At 47.9% G+C, this 20,530-nt stretch overlaps 1 long non-coding RNA gene across 1 annotated transcript; it reads left to right on the forward strand.

Moving 5' to 3' along the window:
- Positions 1–528: 528 nt before the first annotated feature.
- Positions 529–18,930, forward strand: LOC115294281. The gene is made up of 6 exons (XR_003909801.1): positions 529–990; positions 3,266–4,403; positions 6,170–6,398; positions 11,015–11,193; positions 13,654–13,794; positions 18,897–18,930. It is a non-coding gene; the product is annotated as an uncharacterized LOC115294281 (long non-coding RNA).
- Positions 18,931–20,530: the final 1,600 nt, after the last annotated feature.

A 20,530-nucleotide genomic window follows, 5' to 3' on the forward strand; every position in this document is an offset into this window, starting at 1 on the left:
AAGTTCCAGAGGCTCCATGCACTGAGGCCAATTTGCCTCTGGGAGCTTGCCTGCTCCTTGCCCAACCAGGCTGGAGTGGGGGCTCCCAGGTCCTCTGAGATTTCTCCAGACCCTCAGAAGGCTGGAGGCCCCGAGATTTCCCTCTGCAGCTTCTGGGGAGGGATGGAGGGGAGGGAGGTGCAAATGGAGTCAGAGGCCCCACCTGTAGGAGAAGAAAAATCCTGCCTGAGGAACCCAACTTTAGAGCGATCAGGTTCTCAGGAGGCCCCTGCTCAGGCTGCTATTTCTAGAAAGGGCCCAGAGGCAAGATTTCAGCCTCAACCTGAGCACAAGCCAGCACTGCTGCACTCCACCAGCCGAGCCCTGGCCTGCTCTCCAGGGAGAGGGGAAGGGAGGACAGACACTGGGATATAGAAGCAACAGCCCCCAGCCCTGGAAATGCAGTGGTCTTTTACCTGCCGGATTGCAGACTCCGTTTTCAATTAATAACTTTTATTTTCTTTGTGAAAGCTTCCATTCTTTAATTAACAGTATCATGCTTCAAAAAAAAGATTTCATTTATTTTTTTTTTAGGTAATCTCTACACCCAACGTGGGGCTCGAACTCACAGCCCTGAGGATAAGAGTCGCGTGTTCTACTGACTAAGCCAGCCAGACTCCCCAACAGTATCATGCTTTTCCTAAGCAGTATCAGCACTTTTCCTAAGAGGGTGGCAGGGTGGAGGGACAGGTATCTTAAATACACTACCTAAGGTCACCAATTTCTGTCTGATTAAAAAGACAGAGATGCCCCCTTCCCTCTTTATACATTGGAGAACATCTTCTATCTCCTCCCCCTCCCCCAGCTCACGCCTTCTCCCCTCTCTCTCCCTGGCACCGGAAGCTGGTCTGTGGCTTTGGCAAAAGTTAAATACAGAGAATCAGTGAGAAGGAAGAGAGATTAGCCTCCCTCAGGAGAAGGGGTCCCCATCTTACCTCACAGGTTGGCCAGGTAAGTAGGGGTGGGATGCTGGGGTGAGCTAGGGGCTGGTGATTCTCCTTTCCAGGATCTCTGAGCTTTCTGTATCAGGCCCAAGGACATGGTGTCATCAGTGGACTGGGCAGGAAGGAAACCTCCCCTACCTGACCTGGCTGACCCCGATCTGGAGGATGGCCAAACTCTGTGCAGTCAGTGTGGCCTTGCCTCGGAGCCGTCATCTATGACAGTACCAGCAGCCACAGCGGAGAAGATCATGTACTGAGGGCTTCCTTGGTGGCTGCACTATGCTTTTGCATTCATTCATTGTCTTTTTAAATCCTCACAAACCACGTGAGTAATTAACCCTATTTTATAGGTGAGGCAACTGAGGCTCAGAGGAGTTAAGTGACTTCCCAAAGCTGCAGGGTTTCCACACAGTGTCAGGACTGAAACTCGGTCTGACTGACTCCAGAGCCCATAGAGGGTGGATGAAGCTGGACTAACATTGCTCCTCCCCACCCCCCACCTCACCCCCAGGGCACTCTGCAGTCCATCAGACCTCTGCTCATTTTTTTCTTTTTCTTTAATGTTTATCTATTTTAAGAGAGAGATACAGAGGTAGAGCGCAAGCAGGGGAGGGCAGAGAGAGAGGGGGACACAGAGTCTGAAGCAGGCTCCAGGCTCTCAGCTGTCAGCACAGAGCCCAATGCGGGGCTCAAACTCACAAACCATGACCTGAGCAGAAAAATCCGAGGCTTTACTGACTGAGCCATCCAGGTGCCCCTGATCTCTGCTCGTCTTAAGCCCAGTTCTGCCCCAGAGCCTGGCCCACCCTCCCAGAGCTCGGGAGGGGGCAGGACGGGCTCAGGAAGGGTCTGCAGCTCCTCCATCCTCAACACCCCCTCCCCGTAGCTGTTTCAAACACACACAATGAGAAGACTTTATCTGTCTTAGACTGGTTCATTGTGCTTATAACACACTTGGCATGTGTCTCAAAGGTGAGGGCTGCTTGGGGATCTCATGGAGAAGGGAGTCAGTGGCAGAGCCATTGCACACTGGCAGGTGGGACGGGGCCTGAGCCCAGCTTGGCACACTGATGGGGCACAGCCTGGCCAGTGCCGGCGTCACACACACGTCAGAGTAGCCATGGTCACTTTTGTTAGTTGAGATTACTACACGCGGCCTGGAAAAAGAAAGAAGGGAGGGGGCAAGCCCGACAGGCCCAAGTGGTGAGGGAGGGGGCACCACAGACTCCTGGGGACAGAGTTGAGCAGAGATGTGTAGCTCAGGCTGGCAAGAAGACATGCCAGGGCTCTGGTGGTGGCCTTAGCACCCCTACCCCGCCCCCAGGCATTCTCTCCCCACCTCCCCACTGCTTCCTGCTCTGACCCCACATTGCCTGGGGCACCTGAGACCACCTCCCTCACCTCCCTGGAACACAGGCTTTGGAGTCAAAGAAACCTGAGTTTGAATCCTGAGACTCTAAGCAAGTCACTTCACCTCTCGGGATCACAGTAATACTAATGTTTCTTAAGTGTCCACTGTGTGCCAGGATAGTTCACATACTCACTAAAGGTGATTTTGACTGCCTTCTGAGGGTTGGCACTGTTATTATTGCCCCTATATCAGAAGCATGGAGACTGAGGTGTAGGTTAAGTAATTTGCCAAAGCTGGTAGCTCGCCGCTCCCTGGACGCACTGGTGGCTGGCTGGTGTGTGGGGACACTCAGAACCACTGGGTCGGCCCCCAGCCCACTTTGCAGAGAGTCTGCACAGCTCCCTGTAGCAGCCGGGATGCTGGGCTCAGGTGAGTGTGCTGCCGGGTCCCACCTCATAGGCCTCTCGGATCCTGTGGAAGGTCTTTCCTGACCGCCTCCCTAAAAGGCTCTTCTTCCTTCCTCAGGGATGGGCTGGGGGCCTCACATGGTGTGGGCATGTCACCAGGTGACACAAGGGAAGGGCAGCGGCTCTCGGAGGAGCCTGTGTACTTGAGGTGCATTTGTTTTTAATCTGCTCCTTCCAACCGCTTGCTTGGCCCAGGGAGGGCCTGATATTCCACTGGTGATTGGAGCAGTCCCCAGAATGGGCTCTTTAAGGGAGGGGGTTTTCTTGGATAGCTCCTCCTCCCTATCCTTCAGCTCCCAAGCCCCCAGTCACTTCCGGAGGGAATGGCTCAGGCTAGACCTTGTCCTGTCCCCTTACTGCAGTGCTAAGTGTTGCTTTAATCACCATCTCCCCACCCCTCCCCTCCAGGACTGGGTGCTTTCTGAGGGCAGAGACAAAGTAACTTTGCTCATCACTGTCCCTAGGGCCTGGACTTGTGTATGATAAGCAAGAGCCTGCCTGGACCCACAGGGCCTCAGGGAGGCAGAGATGCAGCAAGAGGGGGACTGCAGCAGAGGCGGATCTGACCCCGGTCGGAGCATAAGGCCCGCCCCAGGAGGTAGGGACGGCTCCTCATCAGCCTCAACCTCCTGCGCGGGTTCACAGAAGAAACCAAAGCAGAACTTCCAAGGGACAGGTGCCAGCGGAACTGCCTTGCCAGCCTCAGACCCTTCGCCTCAGCTCGCACCTGCCTTGAGCACTCGGGCTTCGGCCTCTGGGAAGGCTCCTTTCCCAAGAACAGCAGCAGCAGCCATAACAATATTACTGACTATTCACCCAGTGCTTACTGTGTTCCAGACCCTGTGCCAAGCACCTTCCGTGATTATCAGATTTCCTCTAACAACCTCAGAAGATAGGGGCCATTTTCATCTTCATTGGATGTTTGCAAAGTTGCCCAGCATATGAGGGAGGGGTGGAGGCGAGATTGTGAAGCCAGAGCCCAGCACCCAAAACGCCTCCGGGCGTGCCTCTCTCATTTGATAGGAGCAGGTCCCACCTGCTCCTTGGGCCCAGGCAGTATATTCACACGTGCAGAACTGACAGGATCGTGAAACCCTGTCCCACATCCAGGGCTCCATAGAGCACTCATTCATTTATCATGTTGACAAATATCTATTGAGCACCTGCTATGTGCCAGATCCTGCACTAGGCGCCAAGGATGTACCGGTGAACAAAAACAGACCCAATCTCCGCTCTCACCAAGCATATATTTTAGCGGAAAAAAATCAAACAAATACGTATCCAATTACAAATTGTGATACATGAAAGAAGGAAAACCACAGCTGGCCTTGAGGGAGAACAATATGGAAGGACATGATTGAGACAGGGGAGGAGGCCTTTCAGAGATAAATAACATTTATGCCCTAACATAATCCATCAGTAGCCAGTTGATTAATCCAGGACTTATCGGTGGTCACTTCCACCTGCTGTGATTTGCGAAGTAAATCCCTGGGTTTTCCTCTCCATCAAGAAAAGGGCTGCAGCCCACGGCCATTTTGCCATTTGATAAGAAAAGAGCCCTTGAGTTTCCAGATCTTGGTGACCTCAGAAGAAAAGGTGAAGGTAAGTACGACCTCAGTTTTGGTTGCTGTTGTTGTTGTTGTTGTTGTTGTTGTTTTTAATAAAACGGGAAGGGCAGAGTTCCCCATACCCCCTCAGTAATGGAGCGGCTGGCCCTCGGCCTTCCTCCCCGCCCTCGGAAGTGTGGTGCTCTGTCGCCATCTGGTGGACATAACAGGCCATGCAGGGGGCGGCCAAGCTCCCCTGTCCGGGGTAGGATTTAGAATGAGGCTTCCCTTGGGCAGCGGCTGAAAAGGAGGCAGTGGGTTTGGGTGACTTCCTGGCAAGGGGCGGGGAAGAGGAGAAGGAGCGAGGGTGGATGGGGAACTGCTGCTTGAAAGTCAACTGACTAGAGACCGACAATGGCCCCATTGTGTCCGGGGCCTTGACCTTGATTTCCTGCCACTCTCATCTCCGGCGTGGCATCACCCGGGTCTGATTGGCCGGGAGTCCAGTCCGTGACAGTGGGCGGGCCCCGCGGCTGGAACGCGAGCAATGGGCTCCCCGAAGGGCGAGACGCGTGACCGGTCCAGTCCCCTCAGGAAGCCCAGGGCGAGCCAACACCTCTCAGAAGTCCTATCCTCCTCCCTCTGCACCATTGGGAGTGTGGGAGCTAGAATCGTTCGCTCTCGTTTAAAGATGTGCTGCCCGGTGGTTAAGGACTGAGCACCGCCCTCTCACAGACCCTGCTCCAAATTAATTACGGGATCCTTGGACACAGTCTTTAGAACCACCCACCTTTTTTTTTCTTTAAGTACGCACCCATGATACCATTCCCATTGTAAAAAATCTTACCCAAAACAATGAAAAGCTGAAGCTCTCCCCCTTTGTCACACTCACCGCCCTCCTCACATAACTACTATTGTAACTTTCATGAGTGTCCCTCCTGACCTTATATGGAAATATGTCTATCATTTAGTGTATGTATTCTCTGGGCCTCAATTTTCAGATCTGAAAATGAGAATGAAAATAGTAGAAAAGCTACCTGAGATAATTCATGTGGAGAGTTTAACTCGGCACCTGGCAGTGTCAGTGGCTATTGTTATCATCGTTGCCATCTTTCCTGTCATTATTGTCAGGCCTCGGACCCAATTCTAAAGTCTGGATTGAAGCCCCTTCTCACTCCACAGCCTGCTCTTCCCCCTCCTCCTTCTCCCTTTTAACAAACTGTGATAAAAATCTGTGTTCCCTAATGCCTGTGTTTTTTTAAAGCTAGAAAGAGCATCTGGTGTTTTCTGCATGTTCTTCCCTGCCCTTCCCTTCCCTCATCCCCACTCTTCCCCTTGCCTTCCATGTTTGACCCAGACGCAACTCCTCACCTCACTACCTCACTGGGGGCGGGGGGGGGGGGGGGCGGATATCCCATTCTGTGCCAGAGGAAGAGACTTCCATGGTCCACAAGGTGCTGCTGAACGCAGTGAGGCTGCATAAAACAGGTCCCCTGGGAGTAGTGCTGGGGGCTCAAGAAGGAGGACATTCTGCGAAGGCCACACGGTAGAACAGGTACGTGCAGGGTCAGCTGGCCGAGCACCCCAGGTGGTGGCCAAGGGCAGTTCTTTAGCTCTCTGAGCCTCACCTGTCTCACCCGTGCAATGGGCTCCGAACACTAGCCACCACATTCAGATGCTGTGAGAATACCAGAAAGGGACCTACCTGGCACTGAGAAAGCTAAATGGTAGTTGTTATTATGTTGGAAAACAAAGTGTCATGTTTATTTAGGATTTTATGCTTGCAAAGGGAATTTATAAGTTCTTCCTTCTTTTTAAAAGGAGCTAGTCTGTGGAGAAGGAAGTTTGGTTTTGATTTACAAGTCTCCAGAGAAGGGAAGTTCCTTTACCTCAGCTTTTGTTGGAGCGGCCAGTTGTCACTTCCTGGAGCTGCTGCTGGTCCCTGAGAAGACGCCCCACAGAGCTCCCTCTGGCCAGAGAACACCAGGATCCAGGACACAGAAGGACCTCACTGTTCCAGAGGGCGCAGCGGGGAAAACGTCAAACCCATGTAAGTAAGGCAAGGCCAAATCACCCATTCAATGTAGCCATCAGGCTGGTGCTCTGTGCCCAGCCCGAATCACATGGCACTGCACAATTCAGGGTCCCTGTGACACAGGGGCTTTATTAGGGTAGAAAAATTACTGCACATACTAGCTAACATTTATTCAGCATTTAGTAGATGTCAAGTGTGTTATAAGCACAATGAACAAATCGGGGAGGTAGATGAGATCTTTGCCCTCAAGTAGCTTGTCTTTTAATGGTTTTGCACATGATACCTTCCTCTTTTTTTTGGCATAATTTACACATAATAAAATTCACCATTTTTTTAGTGTAAACTTCTATGAGTTTTGATAAACACAGAGATGTATCCACCATCACAGTCAAGATATAGAATATGTTCATTGCCTCCTGAATTTCCCTCTTGCTGTTTGGTGACGATCCCCTCCCCCCATCCCCAGGCCCTGGCAGCTGCTGCTGTGATGTGATGCTGCCCTTATAGTTTTGACTTTTCTCAAAGGAAATCCTTCGGTATGTAGCCATTTGAATCTGGCTTCTTTATTGACCATACTGGTTTGAGATCCATCCATATTGTACATATCAGCAGTTCATGCCTTTTTTCTTTCTTTCAACATTTTCTTTTTTATCTTTTGAGAGAGAATGAGTGAGAGGGAGCAGGGGAGGGGCAGGGAGAGAGAGAGAGACTCTCAAGCAGGCTCCTCACTGTCACCACAGAGCCTGATGCAGGGCTCCAACTCACGAACTGTGAGAGAGACCATGATCTCAGCCAAAATCAAGAGTTGGAAACTTAACTGAGCCACCCATGTGCCCCTCTTTCAATTTATTACAGAACTTTTCTTCCAATATACAGTTGAAAGAATAATGTAGTGAACACCTATAAACCTACCACCTAGGTTCAATAATTGTTTCCATTTTGCCATATTTCAAAATTACGTACATGTAGGCGTGTATTGCCTGAACCATTTGAAAATACATTGTAGACATTGACATTTCCCTTCTAAAACTTCAACACAGGGCACCTGGGCAGCTCAACTGTTAAGCCTCTGACTTTAGCTCAGTTCATGATCTCACAGGTGGTGAGTTTGAGTCCCACATCTGGTGGACTCCTGCCCCCGCTTCAGGTGAGCACATGCCCCGGGTGAGCCCGCCTCTCCCTCTCTCTCTCTCTCTCTCTCTCTCTCTCTCTCTCTCTCTGCCACTTGTGGGATTCTCTTTCTTTCTGCCTCTCACTGACTTGTGCCCTCCCCAATATAAATAAATAAATAAATAAATAAATAAATAAATAAAAATAAATCTTCAACACAGACGACCTAAGAATAAGGACACCTGATGAGCATATCACACCTCAGGAAGTTGACAGCAATTCCCAAGTGTCATCTCCTACCCATCCATTTGCAAATGTCCCCTATTAAAATACACACACACACACACACACACACACACACACACAAAAGTCTTTAAAAAAAATTTTTTTAAGGTTTTATTTATTTTTGAGACAGAGAGAGACAGAGCATGCGCAGGGAGGGGCAGAGAGAGGGAGACACAGAATATGAAGCAGGCTCCAGGCTCTGAGCTGTCAGCACAGAGACCAATGCGGGGCTCGAACTCAGGAACATGAGATCATGACCTGAGCTGAAACCAGACGTTTAACCAACTGAGCCACCCAGGCGCCCCCAAAAAAGTCTTTTGTAACTTTCTATCCACCCGGCAGAGTTTTGTTTCTAAATTTTTAGTTTTGAAATAATTCTAGACTTACAGGAAGATGCAGAACGTGAGAGTCTTGGGTACCATTGAACCAGCCTCCAACAACGGGTGGCCTCTCATATAGGAAAATATCCAAGCCGGGACATTGACATTGGTACATCACTGCTAACTAGATTGCAGACCTTATTCTGTTTTCACCATTTTATAACCAGCACTATTTGTGTGTATGGATGTGTGTTTATCTCTGTGCGCTGAAGTCCTGTGCACAGATCTGTGTACCCATCACCACACACGAGGTCGTGGACTGCTAGCTCTGGTGCTGCCTCTCTGTGCACCTGCTCTGGCTACCTGCTTCCCTGTCCCCTGGTCACTACGATCTGTTCTCCAACTCTGTAGTCTTGAAATTTTGAGACTGTTATATACATGAAATTTTACAGTATGCAACCTTTTGAGATCGAATTTTGTTTTCAGTAAGCATAATGCCCTTGAGGTCCCTCTAGGTTGTCCTATGTGTTATCAACAGTTCATTTCCTTTAATGGCTGAGTCGTATTCCCACACAGATGTACCACACTGTAGCCGTCCTCCAGCTGAAGGACATGTGAATTATTCCCAGTTTTGGCAGTTATATAAATAACATCGCAGACACTTGTGTACAGCTTGGCATGTGAGTGTAAGGTTTGTTTCACTTGGGCAAATACCTAGGAGCGGCATCGCGGGGTTGCATGGTCAGGTGTGAATTTATCTTTATGTGATCCGGCCAAACCCTTCTGCAAACTGGCAGCACTGTTTTGCATTCCCAGCGGCTTGTGTGAGAGTTGTCATTTCTCTGAGGCCAGCACTGGCTTTTAGCACTTACTTATTTTTTAATTCTAGCCATTCTAATATATGTGTAATGGTATCCCACATAACTTAAAAAATTTTTAATGTTTATTTCTTTTTGAGAGAGAGAGACCAAGTATGTGCATAGGAGGGGCAGAGAGAGAGGGAGACATGGAATCCAAAGTAGGCTCCAGGCTCTGAGCTGTCAACGCAGAGCCCGATGCAGGGCTTGAACCCACGAACCGTGAGATCATGACCTAAGCCAAAGTCAGAGGCTTAACTGACTGAGACACCCAGGAGCCCCTATATAACTTTTTAAAAAATATGTATTTATTTTGGGGGAGAGCACAAATGGGGGCGGCATAGAGAGAGGGGGACAGAGGATCTGAAGTGGGCTCTGCACTGACAGCACTGAGCCCAATGTGGATCTCAAACTCACAAACAGCAAGATTATGACCCAAGCTGAAATCGGACATTCAACCAACTGAGCCACCCAGGTGCCCACCCCCACATACCTTTTAAATCATCCATAAGCCCAAGTTATAACTCTTCTGCAAGCCCTCCAATGGCTTCCCGTCAGAGTCAGAATACAATTCAAACTCCTATCTCAGGCATTCGAGACCCTCTTCACCGTCTTACAGGCTCTGCCCCACACTCTGCTCCAGCCCCAGTGAGCTGACCTCCCATTGCTTCCCTACCACCCTAAGCTAGTTCTTCTCTCAAGGCTTTCCACTTGTGGTTCTATCTGGAATGTATCCACAGGGCTCATTCTCTGTCTGTCACATCAACTTCTCCAAGAAACTTCCAATGGTCAAAATGAGCCACATCCATGCCCTCTCTTCACAATTCTCTTACCCTGTTTTATTTTTTTTCATAGTGCCTACCTCTTCTTGATATAATATATGTCAGTCACTGAATTGGTTGCTGTCTGTCTCCCCCATAAGGACAGGGACTGGCTTTGATGACCGTCTCAACACAATGCTCGGTGCAGAGGAGACACTCGATAAATACTTGTTGAATGAATGTGTATCAGGAACCTCTTGTGACCCTCTTGTCATCCTCTGACCTACCTTTCACTCATCTGGCATCCTGGCAACCAGTTTGGAGCGTGTGGAGCCCCTGGGCTTAGCTGCTCCCCACTGCTCTGGCCTTCTGCCCAGAGGGCTTCTGTCTGAGCTCCAGCACCAGGGCCTGCACGTTTGAGGAGGTCAGGGGCTGGAGCAGCCCCTGCCCAGCGGGACAGGCGTTGGCAGATCCAGGCTCCCTTCTCTGACACTCGGTGGACCCTCAGCAGGTCCCAGCACATGGAGCCCAAGCCGCCCACGGCAGTGACCAGCTCCACGCACACATGTCCTGACTTCCTTTCCTTCTCGTCCACCCTCCCACTCCACTGTGCCTGCTCCCGAGAATCAAGTCTAGAAGTGAGTTGAAAGCAAGCCCTTCCTCTGCTTTCTCTACCTGCAAGGAGGTTGCAGGGATGGAAAAGAGCCCAGATCAAATGAAAACAAATACATGGAGCTTATAGTCTGGAGGGAGAGACAAATTACGATTTTAAAAAGAAAACAAAATTTAAATACTTTAAATTTTTTTAATGCTTTTTATTTATTTTTGAGAGACAGGGGAGGGTCAGAGAGAGAGGGAGACAAAGAATCTGAAACAGGCTCCAGGCTCTGAGCTAGCAGTCAGCACAGAGCCCGACGCGGGGCTTGAACCCACAAACCGTGAGATCTGACCTGAGCCAAAGCCGGACGCTTAACTGATTGAGCCACCCAGGCACCCCTAACAAATACTTTAAAGGAAGATATACACGTATTCGTAAGTACATGAAAAAGTGTTCAATATTATTAGCCATTAGGGAAATATAAATTAAAACCACAATGAGATGACACCATATACCCAGTAGAATGGCTAAAATTGAAAACACGATAATAAGTGTTGACAAGGATGTGGACCAACTGGAATTCTCATACATTGCTGGTAAGAGCGTGAAATGGAAAAATACTTTGCAAAAAACAGCAGTATCTTATAAAATTAAACGTACACTTACCATCTTATAGTTCTCCATTATATCTCCAATATAGCCATTTACCTGAAGGAAATAAAAATGGATGTCGACACAAAGACTTGCATGTGAATTGTCAAAACAGCTCTATTCATAGCCCCAAACTGGAAATGGCCCAGGTGTCCATCAACAGGCCAACAGATACACCATGGAATATTCATACTCAATATTAAAGAAGTAATGAAGAAACAAATACTGGTAAGTACTACAACGTGACTCAACCTCCAAGACATTATGCTGAGTGAAAGAAGCCAGATGGAAGAGTGCATACCTTGTGATTACATTTAAATGAAGTTCTAGAGAAAGCAAAGTGGAACCATGGGAACAGGAAGTAGAGCAGGGATTGGCCGCAGCTGGCCATAAGTGGGGAGGGATACCGACTGGAAGGAGGGATCAGGAAAATGTACAGGTTATGGAAATCCTCTGTATCTTTGTTATGCCCAGATTTTAATATCGCCCCCAAAAACCAGAGACCGCCAGGGAGGCCGAAGCACGCATGCAAAAGCAAAGGGCTTTATTACGGGTTTCCCTGAACAAAGGTGGGGTAGGACTTTTATGAGTTTGGGAAGGGGGAGTTACAGGAAATTGTGACACAGGTACAGTGATCCAATTATTATTACACAATATTATTGACAGCAGGTTTATCCAATTACAACATTTAGAGTGTTAACCAATCATAGAGTAGGCCCAGGACCCAGGACCCTCACGTAGGGTGTAACTAGCCTTAGGCAATAACTGATCTAGGCCTGCCCTTAGGAATGTTAAGGATATTACAAGGGTGGTCTCTCTTGCCTCGGGCAATGTGTAGTTCTGGAGAGACTGACCTTGAGACCTAGTTTAGAGGGGAAACTTAAAGGCTGTCATGGCGTCTGCTAGGTTCAGACTCGCGTTCTTACATCTTGAGTAGAGCGGTGGATATATGGGTACGTGTCAAAACTCATCTAACTGAACACTTAAACAGATGCCTTTTATCTATGCAAATTATACCTCAATAGTCTGATTTTAAGTGAGAAGTAATGATAACTTGTGATAAGTACTCCAGAGGGAAGAAAATACGATGTTGTAAGAGAGGAAAATGGGGAACAAAGACTACTTTTGATTGGCTGGGCAAGGAAGGACTCTTCAGGAGGGGACACTGGAGCGGAGATCTGAATGTTAAGATGGGGCCAGCCATGGAAAGATCTAGGGGTGGGCACTCCAGGAAACAGTCACCTCAGGAATAAAGACCCAGAATCAGGAAGGAGTTTGGTGCTCTTGGCCACAGTCCCAAGGCCAGTGTGACTGGGTCAAGTGGGTGGGGCAGAGCGGAAGGAGACTGGGTGGAGAGGTGGACCGGAGCCGGATCATGAAGGACTTTATCAGCCTTGATAAAGGCTGGAATTTGAAATGGATAAAATGCACATTCCCCCTGGTCTAGAGTGGCAGAAACAGAAGGAAATAAAAGCAACTCAGGGTTATGGGTGATATATTTGGGGAGTGTACAGAAATAAAGGAGGGAGTAGTCAGAACTACCTGGGAATGTGTGGGAAAGCTTCCTGGAGGAGGTGACATTCCAGGTGAGGTTTAAGGAAGAGCAGCAGGGGGAAAAGATATTGTAGGGGAGGGAACTGTGTCCATAGAAATCCAGAGGCACACAGCTGCATGGAACATTCCAAGACCTGAGCATAACGTCAGTGTAGTTGGAGTGTTTCCTGTAGGAATGGAAGTGTCAGGAGAGCTGAGGCTGTAGGAAAAGGCTTTGAGTCCTACAGAGGGTGGAAAACCCCTAAAGAATGTTAAGTAAGGGAGTATTAGGGCCAGGTTTACATTTTCTTTTAAGTTTATTTATTCATTTTAAGAGAGAGAGTGAGTGAGAGCAGAGAGAGAGAGAGAATCCCAAGCAGGCTCTGCACCATCAACACAGAGCCCAATGTGGGGCTCGAACCCACAAACTGTGAGTTCATGACTTCAGCTGAGATCAAGGGTCTGAGCCACCTAGGCGCCCCCAGGTTTATATAGCGGATCAAGACGAGCAGAATGGACGGGCAGAAAGCAAGACCACTGTTCCTGGAACGAGATGGAGGGAAGGGCTGAACAGGAGCGGGCGGGGCCAGGAGAAGGGCCACACTCCGCTGTGTGGAGGCCGGGCCTCTCCTGAAGCTGGGAGACTTCCCGGGTTCTGGCTTGAAGCTCTGGCTTCCCTGGGGGACGATGATCTGGTTAAGTAGGACAGATGAGGAAAAACAGGTTCAGGAAAAAAATCTGTGGTTTGAGGCACCAGGGGGCCATAAGTGCTAACTTTGCTGTGTGCCTGTTCCCTCAGAGGGCTTATTACTTCAAGATCCCTGCCCCAGTGAGTCAGAAGCAGTGGGTCTAGAATGCAGCCCAGGTATCTGCATATGTACAAAGTGCCAAGTGCCACTCCCATTCTGATGCTTGTAGACCTCATACCCAAGGAGCTGCCACCGTGGCCAATCCAGGGGCCTGGGGCAGGGAGCAGGACAGGTATATTTCCATCTGGACTGTGGCCAAAGCAGTTCAGAAATTCAGGCAAAGGTGACTCTAAAAGAAGGCTCTGGATGTAATGGGTTCAAAGGTAGCTTATATCTCTGTTGCTGCAACTAAAGAATTACAATAGAATGGCCCTGGTCATCATGTGTCTCTCTTGATGTGTTCAAGGAGCCACAGAAACTAGCATTCAGGCCAAGACCAAAGCATATGTCTGCGGATGTACCCTCTCCTAGGCTGCGGATGCACCCTCTCCTAGGCTGCGGATGCCAGGGCATGATGGGGATTCCTGGAGGTCGTGGTGAACTCCAGGTGAGTTCTGTGCAGAGAGCAGCTTTTACTGTGTGTGCCCACCAACTTTCACTACAGGTTGATGTACTCAGTCCTGTTATTATTTCCATTTTACAGATGAGAAAACTGAGACCTAAAAAGGTTTAGTAAATTGTTCTGGGTCCCAAGTCCAGGATGCTGGTGAACCAGGGCTGGAGGATAGGTCTCTGGATCTTTCTAATCATTGCATTGCCCTTGCTTCCACAATTGGGAGAAGTCACTTCATTTCTTTTTTTTTTTTTTTTAATGTTTATTTATTTTTGTGAGAGAGACAGAGCACAAGCAGGGGAGGGTCAGAGAGACAGAGAGAGACACAGAATCTGAAACCGGCTCCAGGCTCTGAGCTGTCAGCATGGGACGCCACACGGGGCTCAAACCCACAAACCACAAGATCATGACCTGAGCCAAAGTAGGCCACTTAACCAACTGAGCCACATAGGTGCCCCAAGTCACTTCATTTCTTAATCTTAAATGATCTTCCAAGCAAGGGAGCAAGGCAGAGTACCACTTTTCTCTGTCTCATCCTGTTCAGAAAAGTATCTAGGTCCTTACTCTAGAAAGCTCCCAGGGCCAAGAGGAGCTGAGATTGAAAGCCTCATGGTGCAAATGGAGGTATGAGATCCCAGCCAGGAGCACTTGCCTGATCTTCCAAGGATCTCACAGCAGCGCCACATGCTTACAGCAACAGAAGGAGGCGGCAGCAGCAAATCTGTCCCCGGTGCACCACAGTGCTGTTTGGCTATGATGAAATACTCATGGCATATGGCTGCAAAGTTACTATCTTGAGAGCGGACAGAAATGGGATTTTTCATGTGCCAGATTTCACTCCCTCTCTGAAACAATTCTTGTAGTAAACAGAGGTTTTCTGATCTTGTTAAGATCTGGAGGATGGGAATTCCTTTACACTTTTTAAGTAAAACTATTGTCTTGCAGAATTCCATTCTCTGGATGATGCAAATGATTTTTAAATGTGGAAGGTCTTCTGTGCTCCCTCCCGCCCCCCCAAAAGCCAGGACAGGAATCAGTGCTCCTACCAACTCTGTTCCAGCCCCAGACCCCCGGGGCCCTGCGCCTGTCACCCCTTGGCAAATGGGGTGGGAAGAGGAAAGGCTTGCTGAGCGTGGGAAGCCACATGGTGGAGGAGGCAAGGAAGGGCCAGGAAGCGAGTAGAATGTGACTTTTAGGAGGAAAATTATTTGGAACTGTGTCTTGTGTGCTGACAGCATAATGATCATTATTAGGACCTCAGATGTAACATGAAGCCCGCCCTGAAGTTAAATTTTCCCTTTCAGAGAAGCGTGGCCTGTCAACCCACCACAGGATGGTTCTGTGCCAACCTCCTCCACACAGTGTGTGGGGGGCAGGGGGGAAGTTGGAATGTTCCATCTGCTTCCTCGCTCTTACCTTTCATTAAGGACTTTGCTTTTCTTAGTAAACAAGGCACCGTTTTTCTACCTCAATCTTATCAAATAAACCTGAGAAATACTTTGTGCAAGGACCACATCTGTTTTTGCAGCTTTCTGCCCACATTTAGTTTTGGAGCTGCTATCTGGAATCTTACCTCCCCAGGGACCCTCCTGGACACAGTGTGACCTCTAATAGAGGGGCAGACCCAGGGCCTGAACTATGCCCCGACAGATTGTTTCTGGCTTTCACAGTGTCTTAAAAATTAGTTTTCATGTCAAAATCCTGTTTGCTGGCTCCTCTTGAAAAATAAGAAAACCCAGCTACAGTGGGCCACATTTCCCTGTGACACGTGGCTGGACCTGCATAATAGTGGCCCCCTTTGCACAGGGGTTGTTCTCCAGTGTGCCATAGTCCCCACCACTCTTCATCATCCCCCTCATCCACACCCCAAGAGAGGGTAGTGGTTAAAAGGCAAATACGGAGATACGAGTTTCAGTCTTGACCCTACCCACTTACTTTCCATGGCCCCTTGATTAGGTATTTGCATCTCTCTGATGCCTGTTTTTAATCTAGGAAGAAGAGAATAATGCAGTAAGGTATGCAGAGCACAGCCAGAAAGTCTAGGCTGGAGGAGGCATTCATTGAGACTTTGCCCGGTTTGTTTGTTGGTGTAGATTTCCTGTCAGTTACGGAGGCCACTGGAAGATGTATACAAATGGACACACCTATTGCCAATGTAAACTTCATATATGCAAGGGTTTTCAAAATCCGTTTTGTTTATTCCTGCATCTCCAAAGCTTAGGATAGTCCCCAGCACATGGTAGACACTTAGCAAATGCCCTGAGTGAATATGTGGGTTTAATTTTGCCCTGAGGTCTTATGCTTCATATGTCATGACCTAAGTTATTATTAGCAGTCCATTTGATATGTATAAATGCAAGCGGACATATAAGTTGGGTATTTCAGGGCTATTCTTTAGAGCCGTTGATGGGAACTTCATTGCAGTAACCCACTGAGTCACCATCTAGGAGAAAAAAGTGTTTTCTTGCAGGACTCGGATCCTAAGATCATTATCCGATACCAGTCCACTTGAGAAATCAGTGCTGCAAAAAGTCACAATTAAAATCGTATGCATTTATGTGACGCTTCTTGAGAACTCGAGGTACTGTACAAACATTTATAGCATTAAGTGCTCCCTGAAGCACTTTACTCAAAGCAATACTTCCAGAGAGGAGTGTGCACTTAGCTAAAACCAATGGCAGATTCTATGCAATGACCTCAACAAGGCTAAGACCTCTGAGTGCTGGAATTTGCCCCCCATTGGATACAGCTTTCCCGGGAATACAGAAGATGGGTTGACTACCAACTGGATTCAAGGTTAGCCTATTGGCCTGTTGTACTCCTTGTGCCTACAGAAGCCTTCCATAGGCTTGTGGTCTGGGTATTTGTGGCCCAGAGGGGTCAGCTGTGTTTTTTTGTCTGCTTAGCATCCATGCTTCTTAGTTGTGGTAACTAAACTTTGATTTTCCTAGGGAAGCCATGCTTTGCACACTTTCAACTATGGGATTTGGTGGTGGCTAACCTTACCCCCCTCCCCTGCTCCAGAGGGGAGCATGGAAATAGCCAAGGTATCACATCTCCACACATTCAGAAAAAAGCAAGTTACCCAAAGCCAGGGCAAACGCTAAGACTCCAAATAGGGGGTGGGGGCGGCGCCTGGAGGTTAAGCCTCAGACTCTTGCTTTCAGCTCAGATCATGGGACTATTTGCTGAGCATAGAGCCTGCTTGAAAATCTCTCTCTCTCTCTAGTCCTCCCCCATGTGCATGCACATTGGGAAAGAGGGGCACCTGGTAGTTGGTTAAGAGTCTGACTCTTGGTTTTAGCTTAGGTCATGATCTCACAGTTTGTAAGACTGAGCCCCACATCTAGCTATGTACTGACAGTACAGAGACTGCTTGGGATTCTCTCTCTCCCTCGCTCTCTGCCCCCTCCCCTGCTCTCCCTCTCAAAATAAATAAATAAACTTAAAAAAAACTTTTTTAAGAAGACTATTGGGAAAGAGAATCCTTTTTGCTTGCTGGGATTTTGCTGTGAGAATATAATTCTTACCCTGACAGAGGCACTGCCAGAGAATGTAGGGAAAAGAGCTGAGACAGAGCAAAAGAGATTTCCTCGTGACAATGGTGACAGTGTTTGAATGCCTGGATCCAGCTTTACCTGAAGCTCAGACTCACTTCTGGATTTTTGGTTTCATGAGCCAATAAATAAATTTCGCTCCTTCTTTTTTTTTTTTTTTTTTTGAGAAAGAGAGAGAGAAGGTGCAAGAGAATGAGGGGCAGAGAGACAGAGAAGAAAAAGAGATATGCAGAGAGAAGGTTGGCTCATGTTTACTTGAAGAGGGGCTTGAGTTCACCGGAAGTGGAATTCAAACTCATGAACCATGAGATCATGACCTGAGCCAAAGTCAGATGCTTTGAAGGTTGAGCCACCCAGGCGCCCTCCCTCTCCTTCTTTCTTAAACCAATTCGAATAGCATTTTAGTCCATTGCAATGGAGATGTTCCTAACTAGCAAATTAGAATTTGAAAATGTAGGTCAGAAAAAGAGGCACAAAACTGTGAGACTCATTGCTCAGATAAAAATCAAAACTATGATCATGGCCAGAAGCAAACTGATGAATTTGTCTCTTTTTCCTTGACATGGACCTCAAATTCTATTCGACTCTGGCAGAGCAGTGAGCTAAGAGAGAGTAGAAGCAGCATACTTTTCTTTTTTCTCATCTCTTTAACACCCTGACACACACACAAAAAGAATCTGGTCATCCTGTTCTGGATTTTGTGCTTGTGCTGGCCACATTCACTGGCTTTCCTTAAACATGTGTTCATTTGTCTGTTTCCATAATGGGAAGACATTGAAATAAGCCAGAGGCCAGGTCTTAGTGGCTTCTCCAGTGTTTTAAAACTCTCTGAACTTGGGCGCCTGGATCAGTCGGTTAAGCATCCGGTGCTTGCTTCTGGCTCAGGTCATGATCTCACAGTTCATGAGCATTCCTTAGGATGCTCTCTCTTCCTCGCTCTCTGCCCTACCCTCACTTGCACTCTCTCTGTCCCTCTCGAAACAAATAAGTGAACATAAAAAAAACCTCTTTGAACTTCACTTAGAGGAATCCCACTGGCATTTGCCATTAAGCCTGTGAGCTCTGGAAAGATGTTCAACTTGTACAGCATCTAGAGAAGTTTGTGTAATACTTACTGAGCACTTCCACGTGCCAGGCTCCAGCTTCCACAAATCCATGAGCTCCTGGCGCCAGACTTTCTCTTTTTGAGGAAGGCTTATTTCCAGTCCTCGGTCAGCTCTTCTTTACCCTTTTGGGGTGCATCTTTGTCGCGGCCCCCCCTTTACCTTCTGACCAGCCTGAATTCTGCTGCCCAATGACTCTTTACAAAGGACTGCATCCCATCCCCATTTCCCATGTCAGGGAGATCCAGCTGTTCCCTGAAGTTTTCATATTGAATCCATACTCTTCTTGGCCTCTGTTAAAGCTAATACCAAGAATAAAAGCCAAGTTTGGAGCATTTACTGCATGTCAGGCACCATGCTGGTTCACATGCATTATCTCATTTAATTCTCAAAATGATGCTTTAGTTATTAATGGTATCCCTATGTTTTTTCCCAGATAAGAAAACTGATAAGAAGAGAGGTTGAGTAACTTGCTCAAGTCACATGGCCAGTAAGTGTTGGAGTCCAAATGCAACCCTGTCACTCCGACTCCATATCCTATGTTCCTACCAGAAGATTCTGCTATCTCCAAGGCTCTTCCACAATCTACCCTGTTTCTACCTTATTCCTCACAATTCTACCATTTCCACAGTCCACTTAGGGCTGGTCTTACGGTTATACCCACTGTTCTCTGATTTTGTTGTCTTTGCTTAGTTATTTTGCCATTCATTCATTCAGTCAGTCAGTCATTCACTCATTCAGCAAATATTTACTGAGCCTCTGCCCCAGGTGCTCATGTCATCTGGATGATATGACCAAGATCCAGAATATTCTCTTTTCTCCAAATCCTGCCTTTCGACAAGGTGAGAGAACATCTCTCCTTTCGTGTCTGTCGCAGTGTTGGGTACACATTAAGCATCCAAGATATATTCTTTCGTCCAATTGTTGAGTGAACAAATGGCACCCAGTGAAAATGTTTTTTTAAATGGCCTTGTGAAGAGGTGCCTGGCTGGTCCAGCTGATGGAGTGTGTGACTCCTGATCTCGAGGTTGTGAGTTAAGCCCCACTTACTTTAAGTGGAGCTTACTTTAAGAAGCAAAAAAAAGTGAAACAAAATGGCCTTGTGAAAAATCGTGAATCTGGATTCTTCTTTTGATCAAGAATTCACATGAAGTTTATGATATTCTTATGAGATAAGTGTTATTAGCCCCACTTTACAGATTAGATTGAGGCTCAGAGAAAATGGGTAACTTGCCCAAGTTCACAAAGTGGATAAATCTCAGAGCTCAAGCTCCCAACCACTGCTTCATGCTGCCTCTGTAATCCTTAGAAGATGGTTCCCCTGAATTCACAAATGTGGAAAAGCCATTGTAGCTTCTGTGGCTAATGAACTTTTACAGAACATATGCTTTGTCAGGGCCTTCTACCCGGACATTTTCTTTATTTCCAGGAATGGAAGGAAGCTCCCTGCTGTTTTAAAGAAACTTGGTGACATTCCAGCAACTTCTACCATTGGCCGCCTGCTGATTCCTGGGACTTGAGGTCAAAATCTAGAAAAAGAGCCATGCAGGATGCGCTCCCTGGCCACGGCTCACCCGTCCTGGTCCTTGGATCCTGCCAGCAACGCCCTTGGGGTTTGTACTCACATGAGAGCATTTCTTCACCACGGAGGCGGAGGTGGGGTGGGAAATGTCCTGTTTTTCTTGTGATAGTCACACCTTCTCACTCCCAACCAACTCAGTAAAAGGGGAGTGGCCTTCCTGAACCACATCTCCTCATCTCTTGCTCCCCAGCACAGCCCACGTGTCCAGGCTAGCATGAGAAGCCGTCTTCCCTTTTAAGGCAGTTACCCCTGCCTTACACCCCCATCCTCACCTTGCCTGCCCTCATTAGAATCTCAGAGGCATAGGGCCCCTGGGTGGCTCAGTCAGTTAAGTGTCCAACTTCAGCTCAGGTCATGATCTCACGGTCTGTGAGTTCAAGCCCCACAACAGGCTCTGTGCCGACAGCTCAGAGCCTGGAACCTGCTTCTTCTTTTTTTTTTTTTTTTTTAAATAAGGCAGCATTCTGGCATGGTTGGTTTCCCAACGA

Source organism: Suricata suricatta, chromosome 6 (assembly GCF_006229205.1).
Source record: "Suricata suricatta isolate VVHF042 chromosome 6, meerkat_22Aug2017_6uvM2_HiC, whole genome shotgun sequence".
In the NCBI taxonomy this organism is placed as follows: Eukaryota; Metazoa; Chordata; class Mammalia; order Carnivora; family Herpestidae; genus Suricata; species Suricata suricatta.